Source organism: Heterodontus francisci, chromosome 40 (genome assembly GCF_036365525.1).
Source record: "Heterodontus francisci isolate sHetFra1 chromosome 40, sHetFra1.hap1, whole genome shotgun sequence".
NCBI classification, from domain to species: Eukaryota; Metazoa; Chordata; class Chondrichthyes; order Heterodontiformes; family Heterodontidae; genus Heterodontus; species Heterodontus francisci.
The window spans coordinates 13833462-13850868 of record NC_090410.1 but is presented as its reverse complement, the minus strand read 5'-3'; the positions used below and the strand labels follow the sequence as shown (position 1 = coordinate 13850868).

Genomic DNA, 17407 nt, shown 5'->3' with positions numbered 1-17407 from the left:
CCATCAACACTGTCAATCAAGTCTGTAGATGCATCTCAGGGCATTGATTATATGTTAAAGCAGGTTTGATATTGTTCATTAAGAATACCACACTGGAAATACCTTACTGAAAAAAAACCACTGGTGAATTGGAAAGGGTTTCCAGCACAGTGATTTATGATGAGCAGCTCATACATTTTAACTTGTTCTCACTGCAGAGCAATAGGCAGAGAAGTGATAGATACATACCCCTTAATTCAGACCACAAACTCAATCAGACGTTAAAATCTTGACATTTCCTCCACTATAAACTGTCTCTGTGAATTAATTAACTATTGGCAGAGACCAGGTTTCAGGGATTCATTTTGTACTGGTCATCATGCCCTGGGAAATAGTAACAGTTTCAGGCAGAAAAAGACCTTTGGCCCATCTAGCCCACTTATTCACTGTGTTCCCTTGGTGCACTTCTAACAACCTTGGATTCCATTTGTTGACATGTACTGTCTAGTTCCTTCTTGAAACCCATTACTGTTTCTTTTTCCATCATCTGTGCCAATAATCTGTTCTACATACCTACCAGCCTACTAGTAAAGCAAAAATCCTCGAGAATTTATCCATTCACCCACAACCCACTACTGTATAATACTTTAACCCGATACTTGCCACACACACACTGTGTCGAATTTCAAACAGTCTGAGATGAAGATTTTTAATTGATTAACTGCCCTGCTCTTAGTTCATTATGTTATCAACAACATTTGCTATGTTGAGGGTCGATCATTGTGCCCCCTGCACCTTCCTCTCTCCTTTACATTGCAGGTTCTCAAACAAGAGAGAATCTAAACATCTCTCCTTGATGTTCAATAGCATTACCATTGCTGAATTACACCCCCACCCTCCCCCTATCAACATCCTGGAGGTTACCATTGACCAGAAACTGAACTGAACCAGCCACATAAATGCTGTGGCTAAACGAGCAGGTCAGAGGCTGGGAATTCAGCGGCGAGTAACTCACCTCCTGATTCCCCAATGTCTGTCCACCATCTACAAGGCACAAGTCAGGAGTGTGATGGAATACTCTCCACTTGCCTGGATGGGTGCAGCTCCAACAACACTCAAGAAGCTCTACACCATCCAGGACAAAGCAGCCCGCTTGATTGGCACCCCATCCACTACCTTCAACATTCACTCCCTGCACCACCGACGCTCAGTGGCAGCAGTGTGTACCATCTACAAGATGCACTGCAGCAACTCACCAAGGCTCCTTCGACAGCACCTTTCAAACCTGCGACCTCTACCACCTAGAAGGACAAGGGCAGCAGATGAATGGGAACAAAACCGCCTGCAAGTTCCCATCCAAACCACACACCATCCTGACTTGGAACTATATCGCCGTTCCTTCACTGTCGCTGGATCAAAATCCTGGAACTCCCTTCCTAACAGCACTGTGGGTGTACCTGCACCCCAAGGACCCCAGTGGTTCAAGAAGGCAGCTCACCACCACCGTCTCAAGGGCAATTAGGGATGGGCAATAAATGCTGACCTAGCCAGCGACGCCCACATCCCACAAATGAATAAAAAAAAGGTTATCCCAGAAACGGGATCAAACAGGAATGGGGGAACAGAACAGAAGAACTATAAGTATCAAGCACAGGAGGCCAAGAAACTACTGAGAGATGTAAAAGGGGGAACATGACAGCAATATGGCAGAAAATAGAAAGGACAATAACAAAGTGTACTTTGGAGTGAGGGAAGAATAAAGAGGGACATTGGAAAGACTGTTTACCAGAGGCAGTGGCGAGGGTGCATGAGAGAAGAGAAGGGACTTGCATTTATAGTGTCTTCCACATTCTGAGGAGGTCCCAAAGCACAAGGGTAAACAAGGCTCCAGGCTCTGACAATTTCTTCGCAAGGGTGCTGTTGGAACAGGAGACATCAAAGAACTCTCACCAACATCTTTCACAGCTCATCAGAGCCAAGAAAGATCCCACTGTAGCAAATCTGACCACCACCTTTAAAAAAAAGATCAAACAGCAGCCTCTGAGAACTTTACTCTGATTGTAGGAGAAAGTGCTGGAGACATCGATAAGGGATACAGAAAGGCTTCCTTTGAAAGGATAGCTTCTGTTTACAGACAGCATGGGGTCAGAAGGGGCAGGTTGAGTCGGACCAATTTACTGGATTCCTTTGAGGAGGTTACAGAACAGGTGGACAAGGCCTATGGATTTCGGGAAGGCATTGGACACTGTCCCACAAAATAAGACTGATTCAAAAAGTGTTCATCCATGGATTGGATGGAAAAGTCTTGGGCAGGATTGTTCATGGACGGAAGGTTTGCCGTGCATGGGAAGACATCGGAATGGAAATCAGTACCAGTGGAGTCCCATGGGGCTCAATATTGTAATCACTGTTGTTTATAAAATTTTATGAATGGCTTAGAAGACTGAACACTGTCCAAAATTGGCTATGGTAGTGAATTATGCTAACCAATTTGCAACATGGGATATGGGCAGGGAAGTAGCAGGTGGAATTCAACACAGTGGCGCAGTGGTTAGCACTGCAGCCTCACAGCTCCAGCGACCCGGGTTCAATTCTGGGTACTGTCTGTGTGGAGTTTGCAAGTTCTCCCTGTGTCTGCGTGGGTTTCCTCCGGGTGCTCCAGTTTCCTCCCACATGCCAAAGACTTGCTAGTTGATAGGTTAATTGGTCATTATAAATTGCCCCTAGTATAGGTAGCTGGTAGGGAAATATAGGGACAGGTGGGGATGTGGTAAGAATATGGAATTTGTGTAGGATTAGTATAAATGGGTGGTTGATGGTCGGCACAGACTCGGTGGGCCGAAGGGCCTGTTTCAGTGCTGTATCTCTAAACTAAACTAAACAGGTAAGTGTAAAGACATGATATTAGGCAGAAGTAGTGAGAATGTGAAGTAGATATATAAAATGGCAATGTGCTTGAGTTAACAAACAGGAAAGAGATGTTGGGTTTTTGATGGATCAGTTGTTGAAACCATTGGCTCAGTGTCTGCAAGCAGTGATGAGAGCAAAGAAAGAGTTGAGATGTTTAAGCAAGCAATGTTGAGATTGCTTCTGGCATTGATGGAGCTGTGTCTCAAGTACTGCGTTCGGTTTTGGCTTCCATATTACAGGAAAGATGTTGAATTATTGGACAGTGTCTGGGAGCTAAGAGGCTGATTCCTAAATTTAGAGGGCTGAGTTATGAAGGAAAGAATTGTGTGATGCAGGCCAACAATGTTTTTGAGACCTGCATGATGTTGGGAGATTTGGCAAACAATCACTTGGTGATGCTTTAGAAAGATCCAGTGACATAAGAGTTCAAGGCAGCTGATACCTTCAAACCACTGACAGAGCAACCCCTGTTGTGGAAATGGCTTCTGGATCTAGCTACATGAGCGTGCATGCCTCAGTGAAGGAATCCTTCAGGAATCACCGAATTCCCCCACTATCAACATCCTGGGGGTCACCATTAACCAGAAACTGATCTAGATCAGCCACATAAATACTGTGGCTACAAGTACTGGGAGCTTTGCAGTGAGTAACCCACTCCTGACTCCCCAAAGCTTGTCCACCATCTACAAGGCACAAGTCAGGAGTGTGATGGAATACTCTCCACTTGCCTGGATGGGTGCAGCTCCAACAACACTCAAGAAGCTCGACACCATCCAGGACAAAGCAGCCCGCTTGATTGGCACCCCATCCACCACCTTCAACATTCACTCCCTCCAACTCCGACGCACAGCAGTGTGTACCATATACAAGATGCACTGCAACAACTCACCAAGGCTCCTTCCAAACTTGCAATCTCTACCACCTCGAAGGACAAGGACAGCAGATGCATAGGAACACCACCGCCTGCAAGTTCCCCTCCAAATCTTGACTTGGAACTATATCGCCGTTCCTTCACTGTCACTGGATCAAAATCCTAGAACTCCCTTCCTAACAGAACTCTGGGTGTACCTACCCCACATAGACTGCAGCGGTTCAAGAAGGCAGCTCACCACCACCTTCTCAAAGACAATTAGGGATGGGCAAGAAATGGCCAGTCACATCCCATGAAAGATTTTTTTTTTTAATTATCTTGTCTGTATGCTAGTGTCCATGGACATGCCCAGGTATAATTGCGTGGTCCCGTACAAATTGGTGGCATCAGAAAGGCACTAACTGACCATCTATGGTGCAGACACACCTGTCTGGCATATGCCTCCTTTGATCCTCCTCCTCTAACAGCTGCCAGTATAGAGAGATGCCCAGGCCATACCCCTCTCTCACATTGCTGTGCATGGGCAATGTACTGAGTGTTTGATGCTTGCCACAATTTCATGGGTCATAGGAATGCAGTATGCCTTGCTAAACAGGGGGCACGCCTGACCCTTTGGAATGTAGTTGAACAGCTGCCAAAGAGCAGCACATTTACCCTGGTGACCTCAAGTCACCCAACAAATTTCATCCTCCTCTCCTCCCAGATATTGGGCTGCAGGTAGGACAGCAGTTGTCAATTTCTTCCAGGCCATTCTGGTGCCACACCCAACTGGAGATGGACACCCTGCTCCATATAATACCACCCGTCTCAGTAATATCTGTAAAGTGGCTTTTTGGATCTGATCTGATCTGTGTCTGGGCCTCAGTTCACCCATTTTATAAATTTTGAGCACAGCCCCTTTTAGATCCACTGTTCCCAGACAGTCTGCCCATTGACATGGGTGAGCTCCCAGCATGCCACGTACTGTGCGCCAACAATGTACTTCAAAGAAATGACCTCACATTGTAGTTCAAGGTCAACTCAGCCATACTACAGACATACCCAAGGAGCAGTGGTCCTGCTGCCTCACATGTGACCAGTTTTTCCATGTTTTGCTCAAGTCCCAAAAAAAGTTCCCAAACTCAAATGCAGCTCCCTGCTCCCTTTCTTCTTTCATTCCAAACAGTACATCAACTATTCCATACTCTCTAAAACCGCATGGCTAGGTTTTAGTCTACAGAGAAGTTCTTCTCTCACATTCCTGATCTGCATGCAAGAGAAAACCTAGCACTCTCTCACCTCCAGCCTCTAGTATTTCTCTCTCCATTATCAACACTAAGGCCACTGCTTCTCTAAACTTTCTCCTCTTACCTTCAAGGTCTATATACATAATTCTAACATGCACTTCCTCCTCCTGTTTTCTCATACTGTTGAACTCAAGACAACCTTTCATCTATCTAAACTCATTCTTTACAGCGCCTCAAAACATAGAATTCCTAATGTCCTTCAGCAATCCCTTCCTTCCACATCCCACAGACTTTTAAAACACAAGCTTACTGCCTTGCTACTTTTACTGATCTATCCTGCTTGCTCGCCTGTGCTATGTGACCTTGGTTGAGCCAGAGCCTTCAGCTCTCAGTAACTGAAGAAAATTCCAACAGCACACTGTGAGTTGTTGGAATCCACTATCTGAAACGGTCGTGGAAGCAAATTCAATAGTAACATTCAAAAGAAAACTGGATAAATACTTGAAGGGAAAAAGTTTACAGGGGTATGGGGAAAGAGCAGGGGAGAGGGATTAATTGGATAAGGGTATCAGATAGGATAGATTGGGAAAAACAATTTCCACTATCTGGGGCGTCTAGGACTAGGGGACGTAGTCTACAAACTAGAGCTAGTCCTTTGAGGAGTGAAATTAGGAAACACTTCTACATGCAAAAAAGCTCGGAACGCTCTTTCACAAATGGCAATTGATACAAGATAAATTGTTAATTTTAAACTTCAGATCCATAGATTTTTGTTAGTCAAAGGTATTAAGGTATAAGGGGCAAAGATGGGTGTCTGGAATTAGGTCACAGATCAGCCATGATCTCATGAAATGATGGAACAGGCTCGAGGGGCTGAATGGCCCACTCCTGTTCCTATATTCCTATAACTCGACTGAAGAGCCAACACAGGCACGATGGGTCGAATGGCTTCCTTCTGTACTGCATCATTCAATGATTCCATGATTCAGAGTGTTATAATGCAGGCAATTTACTTGAGTATACCACAAAAGGCAGGTTCCATAGGCAGACCCATGAATGCCTAAATACTGAAGCTTCATGAATGGAGCAAATGGGGTGCAGCATGTCTCAGGTTAACAATCTATTCTTTTATCACTAGGGTATATAGCAAATAGTGTGGCACACACCATTCACTCTTGATCACTGCAAAAGATGGAATGATATCACACTAACAAGACATATATTTCAGGTTAAGGAAACCAAATTAAATTTATTGAATGACATAAATTTTAACAGAAGATAAATTGGCAAAAATGAATACCAACACAATACTTGTGCGGTTTCTTAGGTCAAAATAACTAGCTGCTTCAAATTTTTATGAAGTCCTTTTAACTAACTCTAAAGTCAGCAATTAAGTTACATGGTGTTTCACCTCAACACAGTGACTGGTTTAGGCATTAAGAACATAAAGATCACCCACAGATGTAGGTGGTCCTAGCATCTTGTTACATCTCAGGACAAAGCAATTTTTTCCCATCAATAATCAAGTTTCTTGGAAGAAGCCCAGATCCTTTCTCAACGGACAATTAACAAATTTTATCTTCCAGGCATATACAAGATGAACTTTCTTTCCCATCACATAATATTTGATTACCAGATTAACCAGCCTGCCCTTTACTTATTCTGGAAATGAAAGGTTAATCTTTTTAACATCGCAGTTATTACAGCCATCAACTAAAGTCTGAAATCTCACATTGCTTGAAACCTTTCTGATGTGAAACAAAATAAAATACAAAATAAAATGTTAATGGTCCTACTATGGTTAGCAGAGGTCAAAGGTTGCTCAGGACCCACCAGACATGTGTTAAAACACATGCACACATGCACGCACACACTTCCAAAAGGCAGCTATCAGAAACCAGTTTGAATTTGGGACTACTGACCTAATTAAATCTTCAAATGAACAGACAGCGCCTCTGAATCAGAAGGTTGTGGATTCAAGTCCCACGTCAGGACACAAGCAGAAAAATCAGAGCTCCAGTACAGTACTGAGGGAGTGCTGCACTGTCAGAAGTGTCATCTATTGGATGAGACATTAAATGAAGGCCCCGCCTCAGGTGTTTGTAAAAGATTCCACTGCACTATTTCGAAGAAGAGCCGGGGAGTGTTTTATCCCTTAATCAACACCACAATAAAAACAGATTATCTGGTCAATATCGTGGGAGCTTGCTGTGCACGAATTGGATGCTGCGTTTCCTACATTAGTGACTACACTTCAAAAGTACTTTCTTGGCTGTAAAGCGCTTTGGGACACCCTGAGGCTGTGAAAGGTGCTATATAAAGGCAGGTCTTTCTTTTCTTTTTTGAATGTTATCGGTTGCGATAAAATAGACCTTAGCTCCCATTGCACGTGGCACAAAACCTTCAAGCACTTTCAAGGCATTGTACTGCTCTCTAGATTTTACTTCTGAAAATAAAAAATAGGATGAATTCCCTACAGAATCCAGAGTTATTACCGTATTAGGTCCCTTTCCCCCAAAACAATTCGTGTGACATCCCAGCCTTGAAGAATATTTCGCAAGATGTATAAGACCTTTAACATCTGCCGTTTAATTTGGGTCATTTATATTTTTCACTCTGAGAAGCAATAAAATGCTTTAATGATAATGCACTGTGCTGTGGAATGGAGGCCAAGTTGCTGTATTGAAAGACTTAACCTATTGATCACCTCCTTTGACTCACCAATGGATGTTCAATTCCATGGTACACTGCACACATCCATTACTGCTTCACTTGAAGGAAGGAAGGGTGAGTGGACTGTTGTTCACTCAACTCGATTCAAGATTTCATTCTGCGAGTGCAGTAATATTTGCAGAGCCCAAGTAGATGCTGGCTGACTGCTGCCAAAATTGCAATGCTATCACCCTTCTTCACGCACTCCATGGCCAAGAATCTCCTCGGCAATTTAGACTGCGACAAAACCTGACAGGCAATACGGCGTGACTCTTCCAACTGCCTTACCACTTGACCAGGATTTCCCTCCTGGCACACACCACTGCCCTTCCCTGCCCGTTAAATGGAAATGCTGGCAAGGGGGCTCAGCACAGGTCTCCTCTTCCCTGTCCCAGAAGGTGGCTGTAAGCCTAGGAAGTAGTGCTAACAATCTTGGATTGTCCCAGTTGATGGAAAGAGCCTGTTAGTAGCCTTCACCCTTTCTATTCTGGCCATTAGTTGCCTTCTTGTGTTCAGTCTTCCCATGGTCAGGGCACTTCTGCTGCTTTAAGTGACTGCCCTCTACCCTCCCCCACCCCTCCTCCTCCATCATTTCCCCCTCCCCCACTTCTGAGGATCTTGCAGGCAGGCAATGACAAGTGCCCTCTTGATGGCAGCAATTCCCACCACGCCCCCCCACCCCCCAGGCTTATGGGGTGAAACCTTACAAAGGAAGCCAGATCACTACCACAGAGAGGACAATCCCAGCCCATGTGTCTTGGAACAGACCAGGAAGCTCCCACAACTAGCCTTTGACCTGTGCTGGGTTGGGGTCATGTCAGATTGGGTTGTAGTTGGGGGTATTACAGTTAGCTACAGAGTCACCTGACCCAGGAAGTGAATAAAACGTTGCCCAGGTTCCGACTACTGAGCACGATGCAGTAACCATGAAGGAAGTGGACACGCTTGGGCACCAGGTGAGGAATGGGCTCAGTTGTGACACCACCATCTTCGAACGTCGTCACCATACGGGAACACTCATGAAGATTAGCAAGTTGCCAGGAGACTATGCCATCAGTGGAAGCCTAGTTCAGTGCTGATGTCTTTCGGATGAGGCAATAAACAGAGGTCTCACCTGCTCTCTCAATGGAGGTTAAAGATGCCATGGCACTATTCAAGAAAGAGCAGGGGAGTTCTCCCTGGATTGCTGGCCAATGTTTCTTCCTCAGCCAACATCACAGAAAACAAATTATCGAGTCATTATTGCATTGCTGTTAGTGGGATCTTGCTGTGCGCACATTGGCTGCCGTGTTTCCTACATTATAACAGTGACCCCACTTCAAAAGTATTTCATTGGCTGTAAAGCGCTCTGGGGCTTCCCGAGATCGTGAAAGGCGCTACATAAATGCAAGTCTTTCTTGTTTCCGGTGGGGCAGGCTTTGAGTCCTTATCTGGATGTATCTTCCCAGGTCCAGCTCAAGATTTTGTTGGGGGAATGACAGAGGATGGATTTTCTTAATTATAAAAGTCACTCCTCAAAATAGTAGGGGTTCACAGAATTACAGGTAAATATTCACAGATCTATCAAGCATAAGATAATAGCTGTTACTGGCAATAATTAAAGAACGTCATAACAACAGTTTTTCTGAACCTAGACAATCCACACATCAGCAGCGAAATCTTCGACTGATCTGGCCTCATCGAGTTCCGAGGTCTCTCCTCCAGCAATGATGATTTTTATATCGTTATCTTCCCAACCCTGTTACCTTTTGGTAGCCCAAATGTTTCTTTTATGTCCCCTACCAATGACTTCAGTTTGGCGCATCCTGATTGGCCTGTCAATCACACCCTGAAGACAAAGGTAGTTACAGAACAACTCAAAGACATTCTCACACTCCTGCGGACGAGTTAGTTTTCCATCACCTGAGACCACAGCCCTTTTGACAGGTGTTGCCCGCCCAGGGTACATTTGCACAAGGCATTTTATGTATCAATACGCCACCTTCAACTTAACAGACACCGAACCACCATATTCCTGTGAATTAAAGGACTTAATGATTTACAAGACGGTGTTCCACCTACATACCCACTCGCATCTAAAATCTCCCAAAGGTCTTGTTACAGTTTCTGCCCATACCAAAGGGACAATCAATCTGCCAGTGAGATCAGTTCCAAATGAAAAGTCACTGGACACAGTTAAATTAATATAAAGAGAAATCAATAGCCATTCATTTGATTAATCCTTCATGAACACATTGAGGGGAGGGGGAAAGGATAAAAACTGCTGCGGGCATCACGGCCTGTTTCACTGCGAAAGGTTAAAAGATATTCTTTTCTGCATTTTCAATTTAAAATGAGCAATACGGAGCGATCAATCACTGACACTCAACTTTGTCAAGGTGTTATTGATGGAAGGTATATCGGAAACAGATTCTCTTCATTTCAATCTGTTCACCCGAACATGGGCAGATGTGAACATTTAACTTGAGTGTTGCATCCAGTTCTGGTCACCACACTTTAGGAAGGATGTGAGGGGGCCTTGAGACGGTGTAGAGGCGATCTACCAGAATGGTTCCAGGGATGGGGGATTTTAGCTTCAAGGTTAGTTTGGAGAAGCTGGGGTTGTTCTCCTTGGAGCAAAGGAGATTGAGGGGAGATTTAATAGAGGTGCATAAGATTATGACAGGTTTACATGAGGTGGACAAAGGCAAGCTGTTCCCATTAGCTGGTCATACAAGGACTAGAGGACACAACTTAAGGTTTTGGGCAAGAGATGTAGGGGGAATGAGAGGAAGAACCTCTTTATGCAGGAAGTGGTAATGACCTGGAACTCGCTGGCTAATAGACTGGTAGAGACGGAGATGATTGGAGATTTCAACAGGAAATTGGATGGACACTTAAGGGAAAGAAACTTGCAGGGCTACAGGGATAGAGTGGTTGAGTGAGACTAACTGGATTGCTCTACAGAGAGCCAGCATAGACTCAATGGGCCGAACGGACCTCTTCTGTGCAGCAATGACTCAATGTCGGTTTAGGCAGAAGCTTTTTTTCAGACAAAGTTTAGTGATAATGTGGACCTATCTCCCGTAAAGGATGTGGATTGTTGGGGCTTAATTGATGTTTTCAAGACTGACATTGATAGTCAGGTAAGGGTATCAAGTGGCATGAAGCAAAGGCAGGAAAATGGAGTTGAGGTACAGGTCAATCATGATCTCCGAATCGAGGAACAGGTTTGAGGGGCTGAATGGCCTACTCCTGTTTCTACGTTCGTATGTTCATTTTTTTCTTTCTTTTTAAAACAGATGCCAGGCTTGTTGTTCCATGGGTTATTTCTTACCCCCTTTTTATAGATTCATGTTCTCCAATCATAAGAAACATAAGAAATAGGAGTTGGAATAGGCCATTTGAGCCTTGGAGCTTGCTCTACCATTCAGTAAGATCATAGCTGATCTTTTACCTCAACTATTCCCATATCCCTAGATTCCCTTGGCATCCAAAAATCTATCAACCTCTGTCTTGACTGCGTATGCACAGCTCACTCGGGTAGAGAATCCCTTTTGAATATCAACATTTACCAGTCTCGCACCATTTAAAAAATATTCTGCTTTTCTATTTTTCCTACCAACTTCACACTCCTCATTATATTAAATCTGCTACATTCTTGCCCACTTCTTGATCTGTCTATATCCCTTTGCATCCTCTTTGTGTCCTCCTCACACAGCCTACTTCCCAACCTAACTATGTATCATCAGCAAACTCGCATACGTTATACTGGGTCCCCTCATCTAAGTCCTTAGACATAGTCCCCATTTCCAAAGAGTCTCCCAAGATGCCTACTAGAACAGATCCAATTTCATTAGTTACTTCCTTGGGCACCCCAGCTGAAACCTTCGCTTCCTCCCATGCTTTCATCCTGTCCATCACCTTTCATCGATTTTTTTTATTCTTTCATGGGATGTGGGCATTGCTGGCTAGGCCAGCATTTGTTGCTCATCTCTAATTGCCCTTGAGAAGGTGGTGGTGAGCTGCATTCTTGAACCTCTTCAGTCCATCTGATGTAAGCACACTCACAGTGCTGTTAGGAAGAGAGTTCCAGGATTTTGCCCCAGCGACAGTGAAGGAATGGTGATATAGTTCACAGTCAGGATGGTGTGTGGCTTGGAGGGGAACTTGCAGGTGGTGGTGTTCCCATGCATCTGCTGCCCTTGAAGTTCTAGGTGGTAGAGGTCGCAGGATTTGGAAGGTGCTGTCAAAGGACGCTTGCCGAGTTGCGAGGTGGAGGGAGTAAATGTTTAAGGTGGTGGATGGGGTGCAGATGAAGTGGGTTGCTTTGTCCTGGATGGTGTCGAGCTTCTTGAGTGTTGTTGGAGCTGCACTCATCTAGGCAAGTTGTTACTAACACTGGACTTTTATAATGTGATTATGTTTTTTTTCTAAATCGTGATTTTTAAAAGTTTAAGATGGAGTCTGGAAGGTCAGGTGGCCTCAGACACTCTGTTAAAGGACAAGATAGATCTTTTTGAAAAAAAGAGACTGCAGGGGTATCACCTGAAGAACAATGGGTTTCGCCCTCCCAGACTTTCAGGTCGTAACACAAGGAATCAGTGGTTCTGAGGACGTAAATGTACCAGGCAGCTGTTAACAGCTGGGAACAATGGAAGGCCCAGGTGGCTCTGTGAAACCAGACTTCTGGACTTTGCATATTGGAACAGGATAATAAGCAATTGACTTTTGAGTCCAGATAAATTTAACAGATTTTCTGAAGGCAGACAGGCTGCAAGAAGGGAGCACAGTGGTTGCAGCCTGAGAGCAGGCTGTAAGGAAGACAATCAGTGGCTGCAGCCACGATAGAGAGAGAGGATACACCTGCTCTTGGAAGCCTGATACAGTAAAAGGCTGCAAAGACTTGAACCAGTTTTGAAAGTTGAAGCTTGTGGAAAAGTAGAAGACCAGCAGGATCACCAGGAATCACTTTATTCACAGACATCAAGGACGGAAGCGCCCGGAGAAGTGAGTGAAGAGAACGTGGATTTTGGAAATAGTCTGGGAGATCCAATCCATTGCTACTGGGAGGAGTTTGGGACTTTTAACCGCAAAAGATTGCGCCATCAAAAAGGACTGTGTAATGAATAATTGTGTGAGGTTTTGAGTATTTTAGTAAGTAAAGAAAATATCTTTCTTTGTAATCTGGGGTATCAGCCACTTACAAAGTACTATTTAGTTAATGGGGATTTCTTTCAGTTTAGTTGTTATAATAAAGTCTTAAAATGTGAAATCTTGTCACGTAATTCTTGAAATTGGTCTGGGGGTTCACATCTCGTATTTTTCACTTAACGAATTCATAACAAAGTGGAGAGTATTCACCACACTCCTGACCTATGCCTTGTAGATGGTGGGTAGGCTTTGGAGAGTCAGGAGTTGAGTTACTTGTCACAGAATTCCCAGCCCCTGACCTGCTCTTGTAGCCACAGTATTTATCTGAGAAACTCATTCGCTATAACATCCCATCTGCAGTCTTTCGGGACTTTTGACCGTTCCTCTGACTATTTTATGAATATCTATCTAACAGCCTTGTACTTTGTGTTTTATATTCCAAAGCTTGCCAACATTGGCTCTTCCAACATATTCTATAGTACCTGAGCCTTATTCCCATCACATCCTCTAGTCTACATGTGGCTCTTTAAAGAAAGAACTTGTGCTTATACAGTGACTTTCATGACCTCACGATGTCTCAAAGTGCCAATGAAGCACTTTTGAAATGTAGTCGTTGTAATATAGGAAATGCAGCAGCCAATTTGCACACAGCAAGCTCCCACAAACAGCAATGTGATAACGGCCAGCTCATGTGTTTTAGATGGTGGCTCCTTTCCCCCACACCATTTGCCTGTTCAAGTCAGCCCAGGGAAAAAATAAACTCCTGCCTTACTGTCAGTATAGTTCTCAGTATCTCCTCTTTGGAACCATCATGCAAGGTCACAAAAAAAGAACATTCTTTCTATATCTTTACACTCATACTTCACCTATTACAACATGTCATAGCATTCCATATCATTTACCCATATCATTCCAGCACAATACCAGGATGAAGGTTGAAGTATGAGAACAGCTCGCATACACTAGACTTGTATTGCTCTGATTATAAAAGATTAAGGAGTGAGTTTGACCTGTTTAAAGGATTTGATAAGATAAAGAGAGGAAACTATTTTCTCTGGTGGATGAGTCCAACACAAGGAAACATAACCTTAAGATTGGAGCCCGGCTGTTCAGTGATGTTAGGAAGCACTTTTTCACACAAAGGGTAGTGCAAATCCCGAAAACTCTCCCCCAAAAAACTGTTGAGACTGGGGATCAATTAAAAATATCAAAACTGAGACTGACAGATTTTTGTTAGGTAAGGGTTGTAAAGACGTACAGAAGCAAGATGGGTAAATTCAAGTTAAGAAACAGATCTGCCATGATCTAGCCGAATGGAGGAACAAGCTGGACGGGCCGAATGGCCTCCTCCTGTTCTGACGTTCCTTACAGCACGTGCCTGCATTTTGCACATCCCTATTGTATTCCCTATCGCTGCCCTTGGCAAGGTGTTCCAAACATTCATTACTTTTACGTTGGATAAGTCTAGTAGGATTGGAATTTATACCTATTTAATATGTTAAAGGTGCTGCTTCAAGCTGACTGCCTGGCTAATTTGTCCAGCTCCAAGATACACCTTTTGAATTCAGAAGCACACAGAAGGGGTGACTTTGATGAACAGAATGCAGAGCGTGACAGACACAACAGAGTGTGTTCAACGCATGATACAACATGACAATACAGTAACTGTGATAATAGTAATTAGCGTGTAACAGAACACAGGCGACAGTTAATTGTGGCACACAGAATATATGATACAGCAGGGTGCGTGTGGTGAATGGAACAGGAGATTACGAGAAACAGAATGCAATGGGCGAAGTACCGCAGATAGAGGACTTGATGCAAAATATTAAAACAGCATTTAAATTCACTGTCAGAACTGCACTCACGTGTGAAAACTATTTTTAATCAAAATAAGCAATCTTTCCATAAAACGGCTCTGACATCCCATGCAAACCTGTTCCCAAAAAATCCCCAGGGATCTGCAACCTTGAAATGAAAGTCAATTTCCCTAAAGATTCTCTATCGAAGCCAGAGGTGGAGGAGATTTTTTTGTTTGTTTACACAGCGAGTTGTCGTGATTTCTCTGCCTGAAAGAATAGCGGAAGAAATTTAGTAATAATCTTCAAAAGGAAATTGAATAAATAGTTAAAGTAGAAAAATTCACTGGATAAAGAGCAAGGGAGTGGGACTAATACCTTTCGAAAAGCTGGCACAGGTTATGATGGGCTGACTGGCCTAATATTCTGAAATTCTATTATTCTGTAAGGGAAATCCTCCCAGCTTAGCATCTCTGCACTGAGAATGAATCTGGTCTTACACCTGTACGTTTGGCTGCACAAAGTAACACTGGGGAATTACTGATTGAGAGGAAGTTGGACTTTTATAATCTTAAGGAGCTGTTCCGAGCCCCCGGGGAGGGTTTACAGATCTGACCCAGGAGGCTGCCTCTGTCAAAGGTGTTCAGAGCGGTACTGAGAACAAAACAGAGAGCATCAGCCCCGGCCCCGCTTCAGAATCCCTATTACTGCTGATACCCACTGGGTACTGTGAGGGTGAGGCAGCGAGGACACAAGGCAATGAGAGCACCCGCTGACGAGGGCACAAGATAAATCGAATCAAATAAAATCTCCACAGTAGAACGCACTAAATGCAAATAAAAGCAAAAGGAGCAGAGAAGTTCGGAGTGAAAGGCACAGATTCAATTGATAGAGGGGTCAGTTTGGATAACACCATGACAGCACAGGGCAGAGGGAGAGAGATCTGTAGTTTTGCAGTCCCTGCCACACTTTTAGAGAATTAAAACAAGCCCACAGGGTATCCTAGTGAGGAGACTGGCAAGAGAGTAAGTGGGCATCAGAGAGAGAGACTGGCACTGCCCAGCATGCTGAAACCAGCGACATCAATATGAGGGCATAATCCAATTTCTGAACACATTATTAATGAAGAGCTGTCAGGGGGACTGAGAGCCCTGACATTAGGCACCGATTCACCAGGTTAACAGGTCGGGTCAAGATTTAGTTAGATGAAAGGTAGGGGTAGAAGGGGTCAGCTTGCAATCTGCATGTGTTTGCCTCCCGGTGCCCGGTGCCCGGTGCCCGCACTCTCACACGCTCCCTTACCTCGATCCAGCTCTTCCCAGTTTAAAGCCCAGCGCCGCGCAGCTGCTGCCTCCTCCGCCTCGCTCAGCCGAGTCGCGGCTCCGCTCCGGCGCGCACACGCGGCGGTGCGCGTCCCCGGGGTGGGGGTGGGGGGGGGATTGGGCGGCGGGGGCGCGCATGACGACACTCAAGGATTTACAACCCCCCACCCCCCTCCCGACAGCAGCAACTTCAAACCAGGGATTCCCCGAGAGAGGGAGAGGGGAAGGAGAAAGGGAGAAGGAGGGGGAAGGAAAGAGGGAGGAGGAGGAGGAGGAGGCAGAGGGAGGAGGGGAAAGAGGGAGGAGGGGGAAAGAAAGAGGGAGGGGAGGGAAAAGAAAGAGGGAGGAGGAGGGGGAAGGAAAGAGGGAGGAGGAGGAGGAGGAAGGAAAGAGGGAGGAGGGGGAAGGAAAGAGGGAGGAGGGGGAAAGAAAGAGGGAGGAGGGGGAAAGAAAGAGGGAGGGGAGGGAAAGAAAGAGGGAGGGGAGGGAAAGAAAGAGGGAGGAGGAGGGGGAAGGAAAGAGGGAGGAGGAGGAGGAGGAAGGAAAGAGGGAGGAGGGGGAAAGAAAGAGGGAGGAGGGGGAAAGAAAGAGGGAGGAGGGGGAAAGAAAGAGGGAGGAGAGGGAAAGAAAGAGGGAGGAGGAGGGGGAAGGAAAGAGGGAGGAGGAGGAGGAGGGAGAAAGAGGGAGGATGGGGAAAGAGGGAGGAGGGGGAAAGAAAGAGGGAGGAGGAGGGGGAAGGAAAGAGGGAGGAGGAGGAGGGGGAAGGAAAGAGGGAGGAGGAGGAGGGAGAAGGAAAGAGGGAGGAGGAGGAGGGGGAAGGGAAAGAGGGAGAAGGAGGGGGAAAGACGGAGGAGAGGGAAAGAGGGAGGAGGGGGAAAGAAACAGGGAGGAGAGGGAAAGAAAGAGGGAGGAGAGGGAAGAAAGAGGGAGGAGGAGGGGGAAGGAAAGAGAGAGGAGGAGGAGGGGGAAGGAAAGAGGGAGGAGGAGGAGGGGGAAGGAAAGAGGGAGAAGGAGGGGGAAAGACGGAGGAGAGGGAAAGAGGGAGGAGGGGGAAAGAAAGAGGGAGGAGAGGGAAAGAAAGAGGGAGGAGGAGGGGGAAGGAAAGAGGGAGAGGGAGGAGGAGGAAGGAAAGAGGGAGGAGGAGGGGGAAAGAGGGAGGAGGAGGGGGAAGGAAAGAGGGAGGAGGAGGAGGAGGTGGAAGGAAAGGAGGAGGAGGAGGAGGAGGGAAAGGAAAGAGGAGGAGGAGGAGGAGGGGGAAGGAGGAAGAGGGGGGAGGAGGGGGATGGAAAGAGGGAGGAGGAGGGGAAGGAAAGAGGGAGGAGGAGGAGGAGGGGGAAGGAAAGAGGGAGGAGGAGGGGGAAGGAAAGAGGGAGGAGGAGGAGGAGGTGGAAGGAAAGGAGGAGGAGGAGGGGAAAGGAAAGAGGGAGGAGGAGGAGGAGGGGAAGGAAAGAGGGG

The 17407-nt window shown here is 45.6% G+C and overlaps 1 protein-coding gene across 3 annotated transcripts in view; it reads right to left on the bottom strand.

Annotated features, from left to right (window-relative positions):
* Nucleotides 1-16005, bottom strand: part of LOC137353112 (sodium/calcium exchanger 3-like) — a 373612-nt gene extending 357607 nt beyond the window's left edge. For all 3 annotated transcript variants that reach the window (XM_068019108.1, XM_068019109.1, XM_068019110.1), the window contains exon 1: nt 15933-16005. The gene's annotated coding sequence lies outside the window, so the exon portion shown is untranslated. The remainder of the gene's footprint in view (nt 1-15932) is intronic.
* Nucleotides 16006-17407: the final 1402 nt, after the last annotated feature.